The sequence below is a fragment of the Orbicella faveolata genome, unplaced genomic scaffold, assembly GCF_042242905.1.
Source record: "Orbicella faveolata isolate gen_17 unplaced genomic scaffold, um_ofav_v1 contig_12, whole genome shotgun sequence".
NCBI lineage: Eukaryota > Metazoa > Cnidaria > Anthozoa > Scleractinia > Merulinidae > Orbicella > Orbicella faveolata.
The window spans coordinates 15,526,946-15,547,500 of NW_028301539.1; the positions used below are offsets into that span (position 1 = coordinate 15,526,946).

The following is a 20,555-nucleotide window of genomic DNA, read 5'->3' on the forward strand; positions in this document are numbered from 1 at the left end:
AAGGGCGTATTCATAAACGTCGTGCATGAAAAAGAGGACAAACAGGATCATTAAAATTCTCACTTCCTAAAAAAAAAAGTGGCTGAAGGATCAACGAAATGTTAGTGGGAGATTTCGTGCTCATTTTGGAAGAGAATGTTCCCCGTAACAAGTGGAATTTGGGTCATGTAACAGAGGTCTTTGTGGGTCGATATTCAAGAGTGCGATCCGCCAAGGTGAAGACTTCCAGCACGGAGTTACACCGCCCTGTTGTTAAGCTGTGTCTAGTGGATGGCTAGGACAGACACTTACCACGATTGGCAAACGTTTGGACTTTGACGTTTGCGGGGCTGCTGTCGTGTCTTTTGCATGCGTATCGACCTGTGAAGTACTTTTACAGCATAACCATTAGATTTACAATCTCAGGCAATTTATATTCTGACTGATGTGATAAGTTTCGCATGCACGTGACATTTTGTTTTTGAATAAGTGCGTGCAACTTTACTCTTTGAGAATTAGTATGTGAGTTAGTTCGCGAAGTTCGCGAAGATGGTTTTGTAAGAGAGCTCAGAGAATTTCGAAGCGAACGTAGATTAAGATATGATGCGTAGAAATGCATATTAAGACTAAGAAAAATTGTACGACGCTGTGGAACTCTGAGGTAAAGGTCAAGATTAAAACATGGAGTTTTCATGTAAAGATTACCACTGGATTTTTTGAACAGGAAGGAACCTTGCGCAACTGGCCCTAGCAAGTGGCAACGTGACCTTCCACTGTTCATTCTCTTGAAGCACAATTTTTAAGCAGATAAAAAAAAAAAAGAATTACATTTATATGGAACTGAAGACAACAAGAGCTGTCATTACTGCGGGGAAGACGACTCTTTACTTCACTCCTTGTTAGGTTGTCATATTGCAGTTGACTTCCTCCGGAATGTGCTATGCTGCTTTAATGAAAAGGAAAACTCTTCCATCACATTCAGCTGAAAAGAAATACTCTTCAGAACTGTTACTGATAACGACAATAAAATAAAAAAAAATAAATTTCTGTCTCCTCTATGCCAAATTCTGCCTTCATTTCCAGAATATCAACCAACACGCATGTAATTGAGATGCTTTTGTCCAGAAACTAAATTGTATGTTGAAAATAGAAAGTTTCGCTTAGTTCAATTTGTCCTCTACCTCTTGCAATAAAAAAAACTCACAAAATCTTCATCTTAGCAATTATGTAATTATATAGTATTATTATTAGTACAGTAGTTACCCGTAGTGTTGTATGTAGCGTTATGTTAATGTTGAAAAAAACGTATTGTAGGTAAGTTTATCATAAGTATTGTATTGTAAGTAGTTTATGGTAATTAACATATTTTAGGTGAAATTTATTGCAATAAAAAAAAGAATCACTTTAAAAAATGTATTTTTCTGAATCCCTTGTGCTTAGGAAATACTGCTCTAAGAAGAGGAGGACGTCTTTCATTGACCTTCTTTGGGCATTAACGATGATGTTCAGCCTCGTGTCAGTGCCTTTCATGAATGGGATCACTTTATGATGAAACATGTGGTCATAAGCAAACTCCTTGCCACTGGAGTAAATGCTGTCCACCTCATCTGCAAGTGTCTTGCTTTGGATCATTTCCTACTCGAGCTGGATGTTGGTCAGCTTGTATTTGAGCTTCGTGGGGTCAGAGCCTTTGACCACTTGTGAAGCTGGGGCAAGGGTAAGTTCAAAAACGAGGTCATTGTAAAGAGCCTGGGGATAGAAAACACCTGGGTCAGCCAGGATATGGTCAAGCCTGATGTGATATTTGGTTCCATAAACTTCATTCAGTTTGTTTTCAGCAAAGATGCCCAAAGTTTTCTTGTCCCCTGCGATTGAACGGATCTTGCATAAATTCTTGCTCTGTATTCCCTCAGGTACCATGTTGTCTCGCTTTTCCTCTGAAAGGAAAAGGTCCTCAAAGGTTTTCTAGATGTCGTAACCAACTGTGTCTTGCAGGATAGTGCCCCCAAACTTCACAACCAGCTTGTCAACAAGTGCACGCGTGATGTCCTAAACAAGAAAGTTACATACATACATACATACATACATACATCATTTATTTGTTTACGCAGGTCGGTATATAGGCAGCATAAGCTGATGTGGACCTGCGGTTAATTAAGAGTTACAAAATAAAAAGTAAGAAACCTAATAAACCTAATAATTACAAAAACGTGTAAAATTCTAAAATATGATTACAAGTTAAATTAGAATTCCTAAAAATATTTACAATTTGTTAAATCTTTAGTGTAAATTCTTGCTGATTGGTTGAAAGAAATTTTGTCAGTAACTGTAGAAAGATAACGAAGCTTGTTTTTAAATCCATGGTGGTCTTCTATGGATTTAACTGATTGCAGTAAAGAATTCCAAGCCATTGCAGATCTATGTTTGAATGACAGTTTTCCAACATTAGAGTTCGGTCTGTCCAGAGTAAGTTTAAAGTTGTCTCTCATATTGCGTAAATTAGGACTTTTCTTAATGATTGTTGCAACTTGTTCAGGGCAAAACCTGTGGTAGCTTTATGTGTCAGACAGAGGAGCCTCTCCTTGTAGAAATAACTTAATGATTTCCAAGAGGGTGGTATCTGTTGTTTGAAAATGAGTTTGGCTGCACTAAGATGAATTTTCTCTAGACCGTCTAGTTTCGCTTCACTGCAATTTCCCCATACACTTATTCCATAGGTCACACTCGGAAGAATACCCTTAAAGTAAATTGGTTCTAATATTTGGGAAGGAAGGCTTTTAAACCTATGTAATAGCTTCACCTTCTTAGTCATAGATGTTGTAAGATCTTTTATATGGCATCCCCAGCTTAACTTATTATCAATCGTGAAACCAAGACAGTGCGACTTATTAACAAAACTAATTACGTGATCACCCAGCTTAACTGGTCTTAGAGGACCAATGAAATCTTTACGGGTAAGAAGCATAATCTCGGTTTTATCAAGATGAATAGTCACAACGTTCCTATTACACCACTTAGCTATTTCAATTATTGAGGTTTGGATCTTGGAACAGACATCATCAATGGAATCGCCAATACAATATAAAGTTGTGTCGTCAGCAAACATTTCCATCCTTCCACAGCTAGGCACCTATGGAAGATCGTTGACATAAATACTAAAAAGCCTAAGCCCAAGTACTGAGCCCTGAGGTACACCGAATTTGACTTCCGCTTCACTAGATCTTTGACCCTCAATCTCAACAAACTGCTTTCTCCCAGACAAATAATCAACAATCAAATTATACACATTTCCTGAAATTCCACAGGCTTGGAGTTTAAGAGCCATTGTTTTATGACAAATGGAATCAAATGCCTTTTTAAAGTCAATAAACAGAACACCCACAATTCTATTTCTATCCAGCCCTTGTCTCCACCCTTCGGTCAGGTGCAGCATTAGAAGTTCTGTAGATCTATTTGGTTTGAAACCCCATTGGTTTTCGCTGGACAGTCCTTTGTTTACAATGTGACAGTCAATATGATCCCCTATAATACTCTCGTACATTTTGCTCGGGATGCTCAACAGGGAAATGGGTCTGAAGTCACCTCTTTCAGAACTATTTCCCTTTTTGGGTACAGCTTTTACTTTACTCATTTTCCATTGGGAAGGATACTTTGAGGTTTTTAGACTTTCTCCCATAATATAGGATAGACCGACAGCTACAGCATCACCCCCTAGTTTGAGTCCTCTTGCAGTTATGTTGTCAGGACCACACCCTTTTCCAGGCTTAACTCTTTTGTCAATAACTCTTAATTTTGTGAGCATTTAGTTGTAATGGCTCAGCAGTAAGAGTGACTTGGTAAATATGGTGATGTTCATTTACACTGTTATCCAATAAGATACCATTTGCAAGTCTTTCCCAACTTTAGAAAAGAAATGGTTTAAGCTTTCTGCCTTATCTTTAGCATTGGTTATCATGTTTCCATCCTCATTTTTGATTGCACCCACACTACTCTTTGACTTGCCTTGCATTTCACGTACCACCCTCCAGAAATCACTTGAGCTGTTAGCATTTTTAAACTTATCATTCCAATATTCTGCTTCGGCTTCTCTCGTGATCTTAGTCACGTGATTTCGTTGTCGACAATACAGTTTCCAAGCTTCTGGATCACTTGGATTACTTTGAGCTCTTCTTAGCAGGGCATATCTTCTATTCATCGCCTTCCTGATGTTGCCATTCATCCACTTCAAACCATTAGTGCGCACTTTTACTTTTCTAGTTTTCAGATGATCAGTCATAACGTCCTTATATAAATACTCCCATGCCCAAGCAACATCATCTACGTCATCATATATCTCACAGACACTCCAAGGTGCTGTACTGAGCTCATGTCTGAGTTTGTCGCAATTAAGGTTCTTAAAATCTGTCACTTTTTTGATCACTGGACTTGATTTTTGTCTCCGCAAATTAACTACAACATATACAAGATGGTGATCAGAAATGCCTGGGGCATAACAGCCTGCAATTTTCACCTTGGATTTATGAGAAGTGAAGATTAGGTCTATGATTGTGTTTCAAAACTCTGTAGTTCTTGTAGGTTCTTTAATGACATTCTCTAAGCCAACATTTCTGGTAATGATCATAATGTTAGATCTTTTTAGCCACAAATCTTCTAAGATTGCATGGAACTTGTCAAAGAATTGATTGTCAGTTGGGGGTCTGTAGAAAGTTCCTAGTAAAAGTTGTTGAGATGCAAGCATAAGATCAATCTACACTTGCTCAAGGTCACTTTTTCAGCAGATATCATCCCTTTCAATGACATTCAGACAATTCTTGTACTACATTACACAACCACCCCAGGAATTTCCACATTTTGTCTTTATGTACCAATTTATATCCATCAACAGATATTTGGTGATCTTCAATTTTGTTGTTCAAGTGTGTTTCAGTTAACCCTAAGATGTCAAACCTCATTTCCTGGAGAAGGAATCTGATTTCCGACATTTTGTTCGTCAATCCATTAACATTTAAGTGGGCAACCTTTAGACCTTGCGTGTTAATTAATGGCTCCAGATCATTGTAAACCTGAAGGTCGTGTGTGTGTAGAACTTCCAGGGTAGAGTCATCAACAAGGCTGTGGAGTGGTTCAGGATCACTAGGTACTGTGCAAATAGGGCATATCCATGGGATTTCATCTTCCATTTGCAGTCTGCGATACTTGTTTATAGAAACACCTCCACATTTTATGTGGCACCATTTTGAACAAGAGTCGCAGTTTACAGCACGATAAGTCTTCGCGACTGTCCTCTTGCATATGGCACACTTGGCTGAAATATTTACAGTAGCCGTTGGACCGGGATTAGGGCAGATGTCTGCACTCACTATAAGTCTCGATAAGTTAAAGCAGGACTGTGAATTAGGATAAAATGAGATACGAGCGGAAAGAAATTTCCGACCATGTCTGCTTCGTCATTCGACCAGCTTGTGAAAGGTGACTGTTCCAAGGCGAAAATTGTGAAAAGTGAGTGACTGAATCATCCTTGCCAACAATTTTGTATGTTCTACTATTTAAGGAGCTTTTTAGTAGACATATGAGCACAGTAATCCTTGCGATCCACAACAAAATGGAGGACCGAGAAATCACATGTCTGTTCGCCATGACCGCTGACCGTCCGTTAAAACATTTACTAAAGTTTATTTGTATCATAGTAAACTTAATCAAGGTGCTTAATGATCGGAGAACTTACCACTTTTTCACTAAAAGTCTGCTTTCCTGGCTGGTTCTGCAATTACATGTAAGCCAAGCTTGTGTTGTATTGCTTCAGGAGAAAACGGCATTTGGATGTTTAGACAAACAAAGTTCTAAAACCTTCTGTGTCCATTCCTCCAGAGGTCTTCAAACACAACATCTCTTCATTCCACAATATAGCTTCAACATGCAAAAAAAACTTTCACACATGCAAGATGGCAGAAACGTGCAAGTTGTTGGTGTGTCCTCCAGAAAAGTCCATGTCAAAGCAAAGCGCCAGCGAACCTGGCATGGGAATCTCGTTCTCGTTCAGTTTGGGCACAGAAATATTTAGCGTCTCACTGCAGTTGGCTTCAGTGCGGTCAAAGGTGATGCGCTTGACCACATGCTCGGCCTTCAGGACACGTAATGTCTTTTCATTTTGCACAGGTTCTCTGGCACAGAATCCCTTCTTCAAAGAAGATATACACAGCTGTAAATATTTTCCTAGTTAAAAAAACAAAAAATATATATGTTGCGACAGTGGAAGGCAGTTTTGACAACCCTACTTTTGACCCCGATGCCTGGAGAGAGGATCCCGATGATGATGATGATGATGATGATGAACAAGAAGTAAACACAACCCAGCCCTGTCAGCCGGGCACGGCCTCCACTCCCTAACACAGCGGCGAAGAAATAGAAATGCAAACAAGGCAGCACAAGCAGACCAGGCCACCTGAAACTTCTTATGAAGAAACCCCTCTGCTTGGCGACTTAATACATGATGACAAACCGGCCATGCTTGAAAGAGCCAAAGACTTCATCAAAAAAAGGTTCCTGAAAGTGGACTTCCGAAAATTGGACCCAATTGAAATTATAGCTGAAGACCGCGACTCCATCAGAGAAAAACGTCAAAGATTGATAGAAGCTGAAAACCAATTAAAACAGGTGGAAACGCTTGCTGCAGAAAAGGAAAAAGCATCTCAAGAGATGCAAGTGCTTAGACAACAACTCGAGAGGACACAAGCTCAGATTGATGCCATACAATATGAACAAGGCACCAACGTTGAAAGTGAAGCAGAACTTTGCAGTCTGAAGCAGCGGAAAAAGAATTTACAAACCGCCTTTGAAAATGCATCAAAAGAAGTGGCCGCACTTGAAAAACAGGCAAAAAAAACAAAGAAAGAGCCCAAGCAAAGGTCGACAGACTCAGAGCATCGCCACACAAAAAAATTGAAAGAAATGCCATGGAAGAAAGGCTAAAAAGCACAAAACCATTAGATGACTTGAAAGAGCGAGAAAGCGAACTGCAGCACCAAAACCAGGAAGACCAGGTGATCATCCAAGATGAGAATGCCACACCCTCAGAAAAAGAAGCCGCAGAGGTCAGAGTAGCAGAAAAAAAGAGCTCACACTTTTGCAAACTCAGGTTGGAGAAAGAGAGAGGGCACCTCTCACAGAAAGTACCAGAAATCTGCGAAAAATATGGCTTGACTGTCACTGCCATTTTTCTTGCCACAGGGGTTACAATCGGGGTTGTCATCAGTTCAATTACTAACGCACTGAAAGCCACCAGCAAAGCTTTTGGGAACGGTCTTACGGATAGAGGTGCAAAACTCAGTTCTATGCTGCCTGGGCTGATTGGCTCAATTGTGAGCTTCCTTTTCAAAACAGCTGAGCAAGTGGTAAGCTATCTTGCCGAGCACATCTGGCTCTTGATTTTGGCGGTTGTTGCCTTCATTTTTGAAATACATTAAAAAGCGGCACTAACGTTGCAGCACCATCAGCAGCAAAGCCACGACTCCTACCATACCATCAATAACAGCGGTTTTGTTTATTTTGTGTTGCGAAGCAGTGGGCTCTACTTTTTGCCCTCCTTGTGTGGGTGCTTCGGGCTCGCTCTTTGAGGGAGGGGGTTCTTTGAAGCGGTTGTGGCCTTGTGGATCGGGTTTGAAGGGTGGCTGTTTGGCTGGTTAATTTTTGATGGCCCTCCTGCCATTAGTTTGAGGAGGGCCTTTTTTGTGCCTGGATTCACTGTATTGTTAACCCTGAGTTTCATACCAGAAATCACTTGTTTGAGCTTGTTGTTATAGCCAACTGTTCTTTCTTTGTTTATGATCATGCTCGCGGGCATTAGCCACGCCCTGGGACACACAGCAAGATGGAGTCTAACTTTTGCTGCATCAACCGCAAGCTGATATCTTTGCACACTCTTGGCCAAGTCTGGTTGTCTTATTGCATCTTCCATCAAAACCAGAAACTCACTCTGGGATTCTTTTGCTCTACCTCCTTTGCCAAGAATACTGCTGTGTAAGTTTACTTGCGAACCGAAGATTCAGTATACAAAGGCTTTGATTGACTGATTGATCTGTAAAAGGCCCACCTGCATCAAACCAAAGCCTTGGTTTGGAGCGAACCAGTCATACTGAGTGGACGCAATTGCGTCTGGCTGTCTGGCTATATGTAAGAAATCAAGTTTCTTTTGGTTGCAGCCCCTCCTTCATCACTGAATCTATTGAACCCTAAGAGGTTTTTCATTGATCCGTGCCCTGACACACTGATGTATATGCTTCCTAGCCCGTGGTTTTTCTTGCGTGTGAAGCAAAAATCACTCCATGGCTTTATTCCGAACTCATCACAGATTCTGTCGTATGAAGCTTCATCATAAGGATTATTGTATTGATTGAGTGTAGGATCCCCCAGCCCCACATCTGGAACAAAATTCGCCTGACTGTGAAATAGACATGAAATTTATAAACAGCTATTATTTGTTGCAGCAGGGATGATCTGCTGTCAAAGATTTTGCGAGAAATTCCACAACCCTCTGTCGCGCAGAAAACAGCAAAGTTGAGTTGTTGAGGCCAATATTGTGTGTGGGCTGCCCAACTACCATTTTGATTCTGCCACAGAGGTGTGTTTGAGTCTGGTTTTTTAGAATATGTCGCAGAATTTTGTCACGAAGTAGTTGTCTGGTGTCAAGTAGATGTTTATCTGACTGCTGAATATTTTCTTGAGGCTTGGTGCTGCTTCTGTGATTGGCAACGCTGGGATTGGTTGTACCGGTGACAGTTGATAAGGAAAGCCTGCCACACCCATCAAACTGAGCGCAGTTTTAAGTCGTTCACTCCAAAAATTTTTGTCACAACCAAAAACGCTCTGCAATGAAGTAGGGCTGTCTGAAAAATACTTCTGCACTGACTTTACTTTTTTCATCAATTTCAACTTGAGTTTTATAAGAAATAATTGAATTTTTAATTTAAATTGTTATTGTAAATAAGTTTTTTAATTTCTAGTATTTTCTAATAGTTAGGTTATTGTGACTGAAAAGCCCTGTTAAAGGGAGTTCCAATATTTATTTTAAAAAAAAGAACTTGCTTTTATCCGCGTTTGGAAACTTTTCTGTGAACGTCGCCCACACACGCACTGTTTCTTTGGTTTTTGCCTCTGGCATTTCCATCCATTTTTGAATTTTCTTGTAGGAGTCCATTTTGAATATGTTATATTTGTACAATATAAAACGGTTGTTTTCACAATTGTCACACAAAAGAACGGGGAAACTGTGTACTTTGAAGAGCCAATTCCAAAAGTACATTTCATGAAACTCATCTCTTGTTGCCTTGCCAATTCATGGCATAATCTAGAAAGAGCAGGGCAAATGTCTTTAAAAGAGTCTGGTGAAGTGCTTGCCTCTTTACCTCAGGGGCATCACACTGTTGATAGCCATGCAAAACAGCTTACAACAAGTTTGAAAAGTTATAACAGGCACAATTGGCATGAGAAACAAAACCCATTTCTGTGCCAAAAATAACATGATGGAAAACCTCAGACAAAACAATTTCAGTTAGTCACACTTTAAGCCAGGTTGATTGGCATCAAGCAGACATAACATGTGTTAACTTGTGTCAAAAAGCTAAACAGCCCATCCACTTACTTCATTCATTGTGATCTGATCGACAAAACCAAAAACCTTTTGAATGGGAAAAAATCAGATGTTTTGGCTAAATTTCAAATGAAAGGCTTGCCTAATGAAAAAGTAAGCTATCATCCTCCCCCAAAGAAGTTTTGCGTGACTGCATCACCCTTAGTGTCAAAGATGAAGATGGCAAACTCTTTGGTTTCAAGGGCTTGCCTATGGAATTTGAATTAGAAAAGCTTTTTATACAGTGTCGTTGGTGAATGTTTTGCCATCTGCTCCTCCTGAAGCTTTGCCGCAGCCTCTCTACCCCCAACTGCAGGCTGACTTTTGGTTGCAGAAAATCAATGAGATTTCAACTGCTCTTAACAACAAGGTCACCCACTATTGAGTGGTTGCCAAAAAGTATAAACAAGCGAAAAAGGTGCTTAACTAGAACGCTGCTGGCACCAGTGTTCTCTCAACAGCGTTTTTGAGTGCAAGCTTTGGTTTGGCTCTGTCCGGGGTTGGCCTACCAGCTACAATTCCATTAGGCAGCGTTGGTGGCTGTTTTGCTTTGATTTATTCAGGCCTGATAATCGGCAGCAAAAAGCTTGATTCAAAGATCAAGAAGCATCAAGAAATTGTCACGCTTGCCATAGCTGGACGTGAAACGGCTGACCCGCTTCTCTCCAAAGCGTTGGCTGATAACCAGGTCTCTGAAGCAGAGTTCCAGCTTACTATGACTGAATTTTCACAGTATGTGCTAAAAAAGCCACGAGGGCTAAACTCACACGGCAGCCATCACGTAAAGCAGCTGATGTTGAAAAGATTAAGGAAGACATCTGCAGTGACGTGGAAGAAGAGTTTTGAAAAATTACTGCCCTCATTTCAAGTTCGAATTAACCTTTGAAAACACACAGTTTCGTTTGCATATTATAAAAAAAATGATTGTTAGTTTTCAGGAGGGATGGGTGGGTTGTACACTAAAATTAAAATCCCTCCTTAGAGGTTCTGGTGGTCAGTGGTTTTGCTATTTTTGTTTTGCCTGCTTAAATTAACCACACAAAGGCTACTGATATACCCGATGGTTTGGTGTGACAACGATTTCACCTATATCAATCTTTTCTCTGTAGTTACCCAAGGCCTTTTCATGCAAAAGTAATCCAGCATAAAAAGCTCAGGTTCCAAGACCTGAGTCAGCACGACAAACTGAACCAACTTGTACCTTATTTGTATGATATGGAGACCAGAATTCTTGTTCCTGAAGTAGATGATAGCCCCTATGCCTTACAATCTGACCTTGGCTGGGAAACCACTGGAAGGATATCTCAGTACTCAAATGGAAAAGATAACCAAGAAAACGAGATAAAGGGTTTCCCAATGAATGCAGAAGTAAGTCTGGGAAATGCCAGACCCTTAAGTAGACAATGGTAAACTTCAGTTGCAATTTCTCAGTTTGGAACCAAGTTAAAGAAGTAGTCAATCATTTTCAAGTCATGAAGATGTTTCAAATGGACTTCTCCGACAGGCAGACAAACAATCAATGTTATCCCAAGACAACTGTTCCTTTGACAGAGATCTGATCACATATTCAACACATGCTCGCTCAAGACGTTCTTGGACATCTTGCAAGATCATTAAACACTTGGCTTTCAAGATGAAAGTGAATAGCTTTGTATTTTATTTCTTGCCTGGTCATGTGCACAAATCAAAATTTGAAGTTTGAACCTCTCATATTAGTCAGCAAACAACTACTACAGTCAACTGGGATTACCCAGTGCCAGAAGATTTTCCACTATTTATGGGAAAACTGGCAGACAGAGCTTCTCACAAAGGTTCCCTGTCTTCCTTTCCCACCGGGTTTTAGAGATCTAAAGCATCTCAGATGCATGTTGTAACGGTATCAACCAGATCTTCTATCTGTCTATTATCAGTCAGAACAAAGTTCATCTGAGTTTCTTTATGATGAGATCAAGAGTCTCTCCTCTCAAATTAATCTTCATACCTCATGAGAGCAAACAGCAGCTGTTGTCTTTGTCAGCATAGTCACAATGTCCAAGAGTGAACTTGACAGAACATCAACTGTTACTGTTACACCAACTTTAAGATTGCAGTTGAATACATCAACGATTAAGTACGTCATTTTGTGTCAAGTTGGTAAACTGCAAGCAGTACTTACGAGAAAACAGCTCTCTGCCACAATCAGCTTGATGTTCAAGGGGAACTAATTCTCTGGTCAATATGTCAATTAATTAACGTTATCTTTTTCTTTAATTAAGTTCATGTAAGTTCGTACTGATTTTTCTTGGTTATTTTCCTTTATTTTACTCTCTTCATTGAGGACCCTTTTTTAAACCACTTTGTGATGTTGGCATCCTCATTTAAGATTAACTTTACTATTATATTATTACATTTATTACTTTTTCATTTCCATTTTTCCCAATCTTGAATAATGCCATCAGCATTTAACCCAATTAATCAATATTATTAGGCATACACTTTTCTGAATCCCGCGCCTTTTGCAATGTTTACCATAGGCCACAAACATGATTGCTGATGTATGTCAACACTTTGGCCCCAAATGCTGGATCAATAGCAGTTACACAATTCAGTCGATCCTCTTCACCAGTATGGGGCCAGTCTAAATGTATTCTCTACTTCTAGGTTCCTCGATACAGCCTTCGATTTCTCAGACAGCTAATTCAAATTCTTTCCAGTGAGAATGAATCATTAAGACACAATAAGGAGCATGCTGCTCTTGACAGGTGGTTGACTGGGTATGATTCTTTGAAATTATCCTCCCTTGCTCGATGGAAAGTGTTGTGTGGACAAATCCTGTTGGATTTTTGGAATAAATGTATGGAATTTTGGGTTGTATGAATTCATAGAAATGTGAAGCACGTTAAGCAACAAACCAAAAATTCAGGCTTGAAAACCATTAAGTGAGAATGAAAATGGTATCTGTGGGTTAAGAGGGTTCAAGCCTGGCATGCATTCCACAAGCAACTGGATGAAGTATTGTGAATATGGGGTGCAATAAACCTTGATCTGATGACCACAGTAAATAATGCATCATTCCAAAAGACAAAAGAACAGACACTTGACCAGGATTGGCAAAACATGTGCAACACCATGATAGAAACTTTATTAAGAATGTCATCAACCACCTAGCTGGGGAAAAACTCCCCTACTAATATGGGGACATAACAAAAACGAGTTAAATTAGAAGAAAATACCTAAAAAAAAACCTATAGCTATTTACAATAGAAAAACCTAAGAATACAGGAGAAAAGGGTGAGTGAAAAATGGCAGAACACCTAAAGCAAAAAGAAAACGATCCTCAGATGGTAGTGAAGATTCTTACATGAAAAACATCTGTGATACTTGGCATTTGTCAAAGGAAGAGTGTTTTGAGGATAATCAACTACAACAGGCAGTAATATAGTGCCAAAAAGAGCAGACTAAGGCTTTGCAATTGGTACTGTGAAATATGCTGATAGATTGTTTTAAGAGTGACTGAAATCATCATTATTAATTTGACCATTCAGTTTTTTATACATCATGGACTTGTAGAATACTTTAACACTGAGTGTTAGAAAAACCAGTTTCCCCATCAACGGAATAGAAACAGACCATTATATATTCTGCGTTCTTCCTCTGCATGCAACTCTGATTGTTTACATGTGCCAACCAAGTACAGCATGCTCTTCTCAGAATGCAGCAAGTTCCCTCAAAGCAACTTAAGGTGACTATTTGGTCAGTGAGTTTATTAATGTTCTGGCAAACTCAATCTGATGAAGTACACTACGCTCAAAAACAAAGTTCTGTGTCACGCACTTGTTTACTTGTCTTGGAATCATCTTAGCCATTCCATGACCTTCAGACTCACATAAGCAAACAAGAAGCTTTAAATCCTTCACGTTGGTTGAGACCCCTAACAATGGAAGCCTCCATGTCTGCAGATGCTAGTAAAAGTCTGCAAAATTCACAACTAAATGTCAGAAAATTCTGTTTCTCATGAAAATTGATGCTCACACTTGCAAAACCAATTTGACAACAATAAAGCAGAATGAATAGCCCAAGAGTTGGGAGCTGGGGCTATGGTGACTTGACTCTAAACTTCTAATACATACACATAGCAAGGTGATTTGTTTTCACATGGGTTATAGACTCGTTTATGGATTATTCATATGGCTTATAATTTTAATTTGTTTGCCATTAATACACCAACGAATTCAATAAAATGAATTATAAAATCCTAGAACTTCTCCTAACAGACTTGTATTCACCCTGCAAGGAGAGTCTTTCCTTACTGTGCTATATGCTTCATACTGACAAAAGCTCTGCATGAATTGTGTCAAGTTTTTGTAAAGCACGCTTAGTGCAATGCTAAGAGACCCTGGCCAAATTATCCATTTGATCATTTAGTGAAATGCATGAAAAAACATGTACACAGAGCACCACAAATTGCCTTCATGTAGGACAACAGGAAAAAAGAGTAAGTTTTGCATTATACCCTTGGTTCACCTCAAACTCCAGTTAAAATAGGAATATAAAATTTAAGGAGAAGAGTGAAAAGGACTCCTGCTGCCTCTGTTGTAGGTGGATAAGTACAATGCAAGGGCATACAACTTAGTGAGTCATGATACCATTGCCAAGAAGATTATCCAATCAATGGATCTCCATATGATTGAAATTGATAGGCAATCTTGTGGAATCTGCTCAAAAGTATGCCTCAGTAACAATGAACACAGCACAATGAGTTTCCAGTGAAGTACAGTTTCTGTCACACCAAAGTAATATCATTGACTCAATTACCAGGCATACACAATCATGATTCAATTTCATTCTTGGTTTTATCTTTATTAACTTAAGCTCATGTTTCTGCATAATTATAATACTTCACTGACAAAAAGGAAAATTAAAATGAAAACCAACTTACTTGTCAAAGTTCAAAATAAAAGTGTTACTTATGATCTGTAAGAAGTTGAAATAAAATGACAACTCACCAAGTAATGCAATGGGTTTCATCAATAAACAACATCATAAATATTTTTGCTCAGATTTCTGTGCAGGAAAAAAATTTAAAATCCACTTTGCCAGTGGACCAGTAAATTTCAGTTGTCAAGGCTTTCAGCGTGACCTCTTTGCACTGCAATGTTCTCCTACCATCCAAAGGGCCCAGTTTTCATCACCTGTTTCCTGTAAAATTGATGATTGCATTCATAAAACCACTTTGACCAGAATAAACCAGAATGAATAGCTCAAGAGTTTGGAATTGGGGCTACAGTGACTTGAATGGCCTGTCCAAACAGGAAATGTATGGGGACCAAACATGATCAAACAAACAATATTGATGTTGTACTGAGTGGCCCAAACAGTAACAAACATACAAACAAAATAGACTGTAAACCAATAATTTATCATTTAGTGCGTATAATTTAGTTTTATTGCTGCAAGGTGAAGACAGGCAGCATACTATTCTTCAGGTTGCTGGTGGTTCCTTGGGTTCCCTGCCTTGTCATATGCAGACAGTCTCAAGATTTGTTTCATGATGATTTTCAGCAAGTGTATGTCCAGCGGTGTCACCATAACTTGGATGCATGATTCTTGCCAAAGGAGATCGACTATGCTCTTCAAAGTAGATCCATCCCTGACACAGAGACCTTGTCCCAGAATTATCTACCCAATTTGGCATGTTGATCTATCAAGACTAATAATTTAAACAACATGCCTGTAAGGGCACAAACAATTGATTCGCTTATTTGGGCTGAACTGCAAACAAATAATCGTCTTCTGCTGGCAGATACAAATCATCTGCTTCTCTGGGCAGGTATTGAGTTGCCTATTAGTCTCTGTAATCTTGATGCCTCATGCCAGGAAGACGACATCACCAACACTCTGTTGGCCCTCAACAATGTAAAAATTCAGTATAACTCTATTGATAACAAGCTGCATCACATCAAGCTCATCTAGATTATTATGCTGCAATTTTTTGGATATTTCTCGCAACAGGTTATCACTGACTACTGAGAGACATGTTTTTAACCATTTATAACCAGAAGACAACACTACATCTCTCAGGCTATTATTTCCATCAAGTAATCTTGATCTTCAAAGTTACTGTTACTGTTAGGTTTAAATTCTAAAAAGATGTTTTGGATTTACTGTTCAGTGTGCCACATTGCATCTAAATCTCAAACAATTTCTTATTTCTCTGTTATTCCAAAATGACGGTAATTGACCCAATAAATAAATTTGATTGTAAAAGATCAAAATCTGTATATACATTTATTATATGGCTAGCTCTGTGAGCAGGGAAGATGATCCAAATCCTGACACTGTGATTGGCTACATGGAGCTGTCATCCCCCCTGGGATTACGCACTGTGTCCTGGAAGAAAAATTTCTCCAAAGTGGGAGCCAGTTCACTTAAATTTTCTCTTGTACTTTGTGCCATGAACAATATTTTCTGAGACAGTTAAAGTGCCAATGAAGTAAAAAATAGTTTTGCCCTGTTTGCTCACTTATGTCTTGATGAACACAGCCAAACGGTTTTAACTGATCAAAAGCACTTTCTTGTCGTATTTTTTGAACCTCAAAGTTTGGATTTTGCAACCTAAAATAGGTCCGTTTTGCGCACAATCAAAATGCTCATCTAACACAGGAAGTGATGTAGTTGGTGGTTCTAAAGACAATAGTGTCATGATGGACAAGAGAGCAAAGAAGGGAGCAAACAATTATTGCATGGCTGGTGGCCCCAATCAAGTCAATTGCTCCAACAAAACCAGAATGCCTACAATTTCCATGCATTACTTTCCCAAGGAGGAAAGTTTGCAGCAGAAATGGACATGACTTGTCCAGATAAATCAGGAAGATTTCGTGCCGAAGAAGTCATCATGCTTGTGTTGCGTTCACTTTGACAATAGTTGTTTTGAACACAAGCCGGTGTCTTAAATGGATGCAACTGGAGAAACTATTACGTTAAAAAACAGCTGATAAAAGGTTCAGTACCAACAAGGACTGTTGTTGTGCCCTATTCATCTCCATTGACTAACTGAAGGCAGCGAAGAGTAAGTGAATTTTATTTATTCTGAGCTCATTTCATCGCACGTGGCGTTGTTTTGCATTTAGCTTATGTAACGCATTCAAACAAATTCACGAATAAGTTTTTTCTTCTCACAAATCATTCCAGATATATTTTCTCACAGCTTAAAATAAGGCTGTTGTTCATTTGCAAGACCCTTGAAATCATGAATTGAAACAGAAAAGGCCAAATGAATGAAATAAGCTGCACACGTGCTTGAATTCATTCAGTGGCGCACATGTACCTTTCCTGGTCTAATAAAAGTCTGAGGACAAATAAATAAATCGCTTGTTATATAAATTATTTCCATAAGACTAGTTCTTGCTGATAACACGTGTGTTTTTTAGCATGTACATGTTTTTTTTAAGTATTTATGTTATTGGTTGAATCTGGAAAATAGGTGATATTTTCTTTTCTAGCACTTTAGAAAATACTGCCTTTTTGTATTAACAGTTTTCCCTGGTGACATATGGAAAAAGATGCCTTAAAAGATGTCCTATGGTCTCTGTATTGATGGAGTTGGAAAACGAGAAAACCGGATGTGTCAAGGGGAATGAAAACAAAGAAAACAAAAATGTTGACAAATTTCACGAATCTATTTTGCAACAAAAACCAGCAAACATAAAAGTAAAAACACAAAATGACATGAAGGCATGAAAGCAGTTTTGTTTACAAGAAAACAAGAATAGGAAATTGTGTGACATACCCGAGGAAGAAGTGAGAATTTGCTGTTGTGCAAATTTTTCAAATCCCTGAAGAAATTTGACGGCACAGAGTAGGAGCCCCTCAAACACTCAAAATTTTTTTTGTATGCAAGAGACAGTCAAACTATCTAGGGCCCCACTCGCCTACACATAAACAACTTATTGTTAATAAACTGACGCTTGTATCAAAGCTCTTATACAAAAAACCAACTAAAGTTAGCCTAATTGTAAACGTACTTTGATTAGCATGCGCCAAAAAGTTTGTGTCACTTAAGCTTTTGTTCTCACATCATTGATAAAACTGGTGTAGTGATATAAGGATTCTTTTTTTTTAAACATCACAAATTGTTTTCGTCAAGCAATCTTCTTCTATGCAAAAAAAAATTAAATGTTAACAACTTGTCAGCTTTGCATAAACAACCGAAAAAGTTCTTGTAAAATAGTCTTTTTCTGGTTGAATGAGAAGTGAATAAAGTGAACTTACTTGCTCCTGATGATCAGCTCCCTGTGTGAGCAAGTCTGTTTCGCTTGGCATGGCGTTTGCTCCAACTCCATCTCTTTGAACATTTGCTTCACTGGACTGAAAGAAAAAAAAAACAGTCAGCCTAGTTGTAAATGTAGTTTGATAAGCACGCACTGGAAATTGCTTTTGTAACAACCGTTCTCGTGTCAATAAGTTTTTTCGAATGTCAATCAAAGGCCCCAACGCTTATTACGCATAATTAATTAACAACTTATTGTTACAAAACGACGCTTATGTGTAAACATTCTTTTTCAGAAAACCGACAAAGTTAGCCTAGTTGTAAAAAACTGAAGTGCAAAGAGCCTTTGGAAAAAACAAGCACGCGCAAGATAAACACCACTAACTATCCTCGTGGAACAATTTTTTTTAGAATGTCCTAGACATTCAAACAATTACGTCTAGGTGGTCATCATTACAATTAACAACAAAACTAATGAAAATGTAAACGATCACTTTCATTTTAACAATGGCTACCACTTTTGAAAGGAAACAAACTAGTCAAATAACTCTTCAGTATAACATGTTGATACATATTATATGATAAATCTAAATATGTAATATTTGAGCAACTGCAAATAATCCTGAACAACGTGTGCAAGGGAAAAGTTAATTATGCCAGGATAAATCAATTTGTTGATTCGTGTGCGCTAAAAATTCAAAGTTGCTAAAAGTATTACCACTTTGTTCTTGGACCAATTCACATCAACTTTGAGAAGCAGAATTACAGTGAAATCCCTACAAAGGAAACGAAAATTGGTTTGAAATTGGAGAGTTCGAGAAATCGGGGGTAAAATTACAGTTTTTGACTGGGGAGGGAACTTCGGGAGGTTCGAAATACTGAGGGTTCGAGAAATCGGGATTCCACTGTATATGATATAAATCATCACGAATGCGCCTTGTATCGACTGATCGCAAATCCCTAAACTGAACCTGAGCCAACTGAGAAAGTAAGCTAACCTGCAAAGTAGGGGCTGGATGCCTCGCGATAACTGACGTCTCTTCCCTTTTCTTTTTCTGCTTAGTTGACGCTTCTGGCCTTTTCTTTTTCTGCGTACTTGAGTCGTTCGCTTTTTGTTTTCATTTTCTCGCAATGCTTGGTGGTGGTCGGTTTTCTTTATCGGATTCGTCACTTGGCACTGGAGTTAACGACTGCTTGCGGAATTCCAAATCTAACTTGTAGAGCTCAGTGGGATCATCTGCGAAGAGAACACAACTGAATCAATACCTTGCCTTGCACACAATAAAATATAGTTAGAAATTTAGCATCAGCAGCAGTACGTTTCGTTACCTGAAACTCCAATAATTGTTGCCTCCAGTTCCTCCGTGCCATATTCTACCAAGACCTTACTGCCTTTACTTTTGTTGTCACCTTCCAGGACTTTGCTGATTTTCTTGCTGGCTAATACACATGTCAAATTATCGATTTCAGAGAAGAGCAGTCTATTCTTCAGTATCTTAAGTGCGCTTCTAAGAGACATACTGTTAACAACTGAACATGTTTCTGATGGTTAGCAGTGGTTAGAATACAACTGGAAAAAATGCCATATATATAGCTTATGTTATGTTAATTAGGATCAAAATCACCCCAAGGTAAACCAATCATAAATAAATAACAGCTGTTTCCTCAGTGGTATAAGTTTTATATTTGTCATGTTAATTAAGTTACAAAGTTAACCAACCAGAGAGCAAACCAAAGTTTTTTCCTCAGCAGTACGACCAAACACGCAAAACCTACAGAAATTGGGTTTCTGTGTTCTTTTCAACATTATTCCCTTTACGAGAAAGTTAAAATTAAACCATGCCTTGATCGTCAGACTATGTCAAACAGAGAGTCATTGCCTTATACAGGCAAGGTCTCAATTATTCAAAAATCACTCGTGAACTGAAGGAGAGTGAGGGAATCACAGTGTATCTTGCACCATTTCAAAATTAGTAAAAAAGTTCACACAATATGGCATGCTAGCTGACAAACCAATTCCAGGCAGGAAATCAAAGGTCTTAAGTCAACACTTAGACTTTCATCGATGCTAAAATGGAGGAGAATGACGAGCTAACCTGACCTGGTAAGTTCATTGTGAGATTGAGTCTGTGCCTGTTTTGAAACAGAAAATCGGCAAATGTAATAAATTTATCGATTGTTTGGTTGATCAACCGGGCCCTGTATTAAGCTGAAGAACACTCTTTTATAGGATTACAGAGGTTGCTGTGTGAAGAATTTAATGTGCAGTTTTCACTAAGGACGATTAAGTGAGCATGATACAAAATCGGATGGCAAAAGTCCAGACCCCCGTACTGTCAGATTGTGAGAGAGGCTAACCGAGTCAAGCAACTGGAATTTGCCAGGAAATGTGCCACAGAAAATGAAAAATTCGAAAACATTGTTTTCACGGATGAAAGCAGCATCTGGCTGAGTAGACATATTAAACTGTGTTTTTGCAAAGTGGGACAACCGGCAAAGATGAAGCCTACAGCGAAACATCCATTCAAAGTCCACACATGGGCTGGAATTTCCACCAAAGGAGCCACCCCGATATTGATGTTTGGAGGGATTATGGACGGATTCTTTTATGTAGAAGATATCCTACGAAACTCCCTTTTCCCCTTCGTCAATGCCACATTTCCCAACAACAACTACAGGTTTCAGCAGGATAATGATCCAAAG

General features: G+C 38.8%; 1 long non-coding RNA gene across 3 annotated transcripts in view; it reads right to left on the reverse strand.

Annotated features, from left to right (window-relative positions):
- Positions 1 to 2,050: 2,050 nt before the first annotated feature.
- LOC110045277 (uncharacterized) overlaps positions 2,051 to 20,555 on the reverse strand; it is a 30,199-nt gene continuing 11,694 nt past the window's right edge. Inside the window, exons 2-6 of one of the 3 annotated variants that reach the window (XR_016205483.1) lie at positions 18,851 to 19,292; positions 18,571 to 18,628; positions 17,855 to 17,950; positions 14,590 to 14,782; positions 2,051 to 13,556 (exon numbers count right to left, since the gene is read on the reverse strand). This is a non-coding gene — a long non-coding RNA (uncharacterized LOC110045277). Of the gene's footprint in view, positions 14,783 to 17,691; positions 17,951 to 18,570; positions 18,629 to 18,850; positions 19,293 to 20,555 lie in introns of those variants that run through there. The other 2 variants (XR_016205482.1, XR_016205480.1) reach the window with 2 other exon arrangements.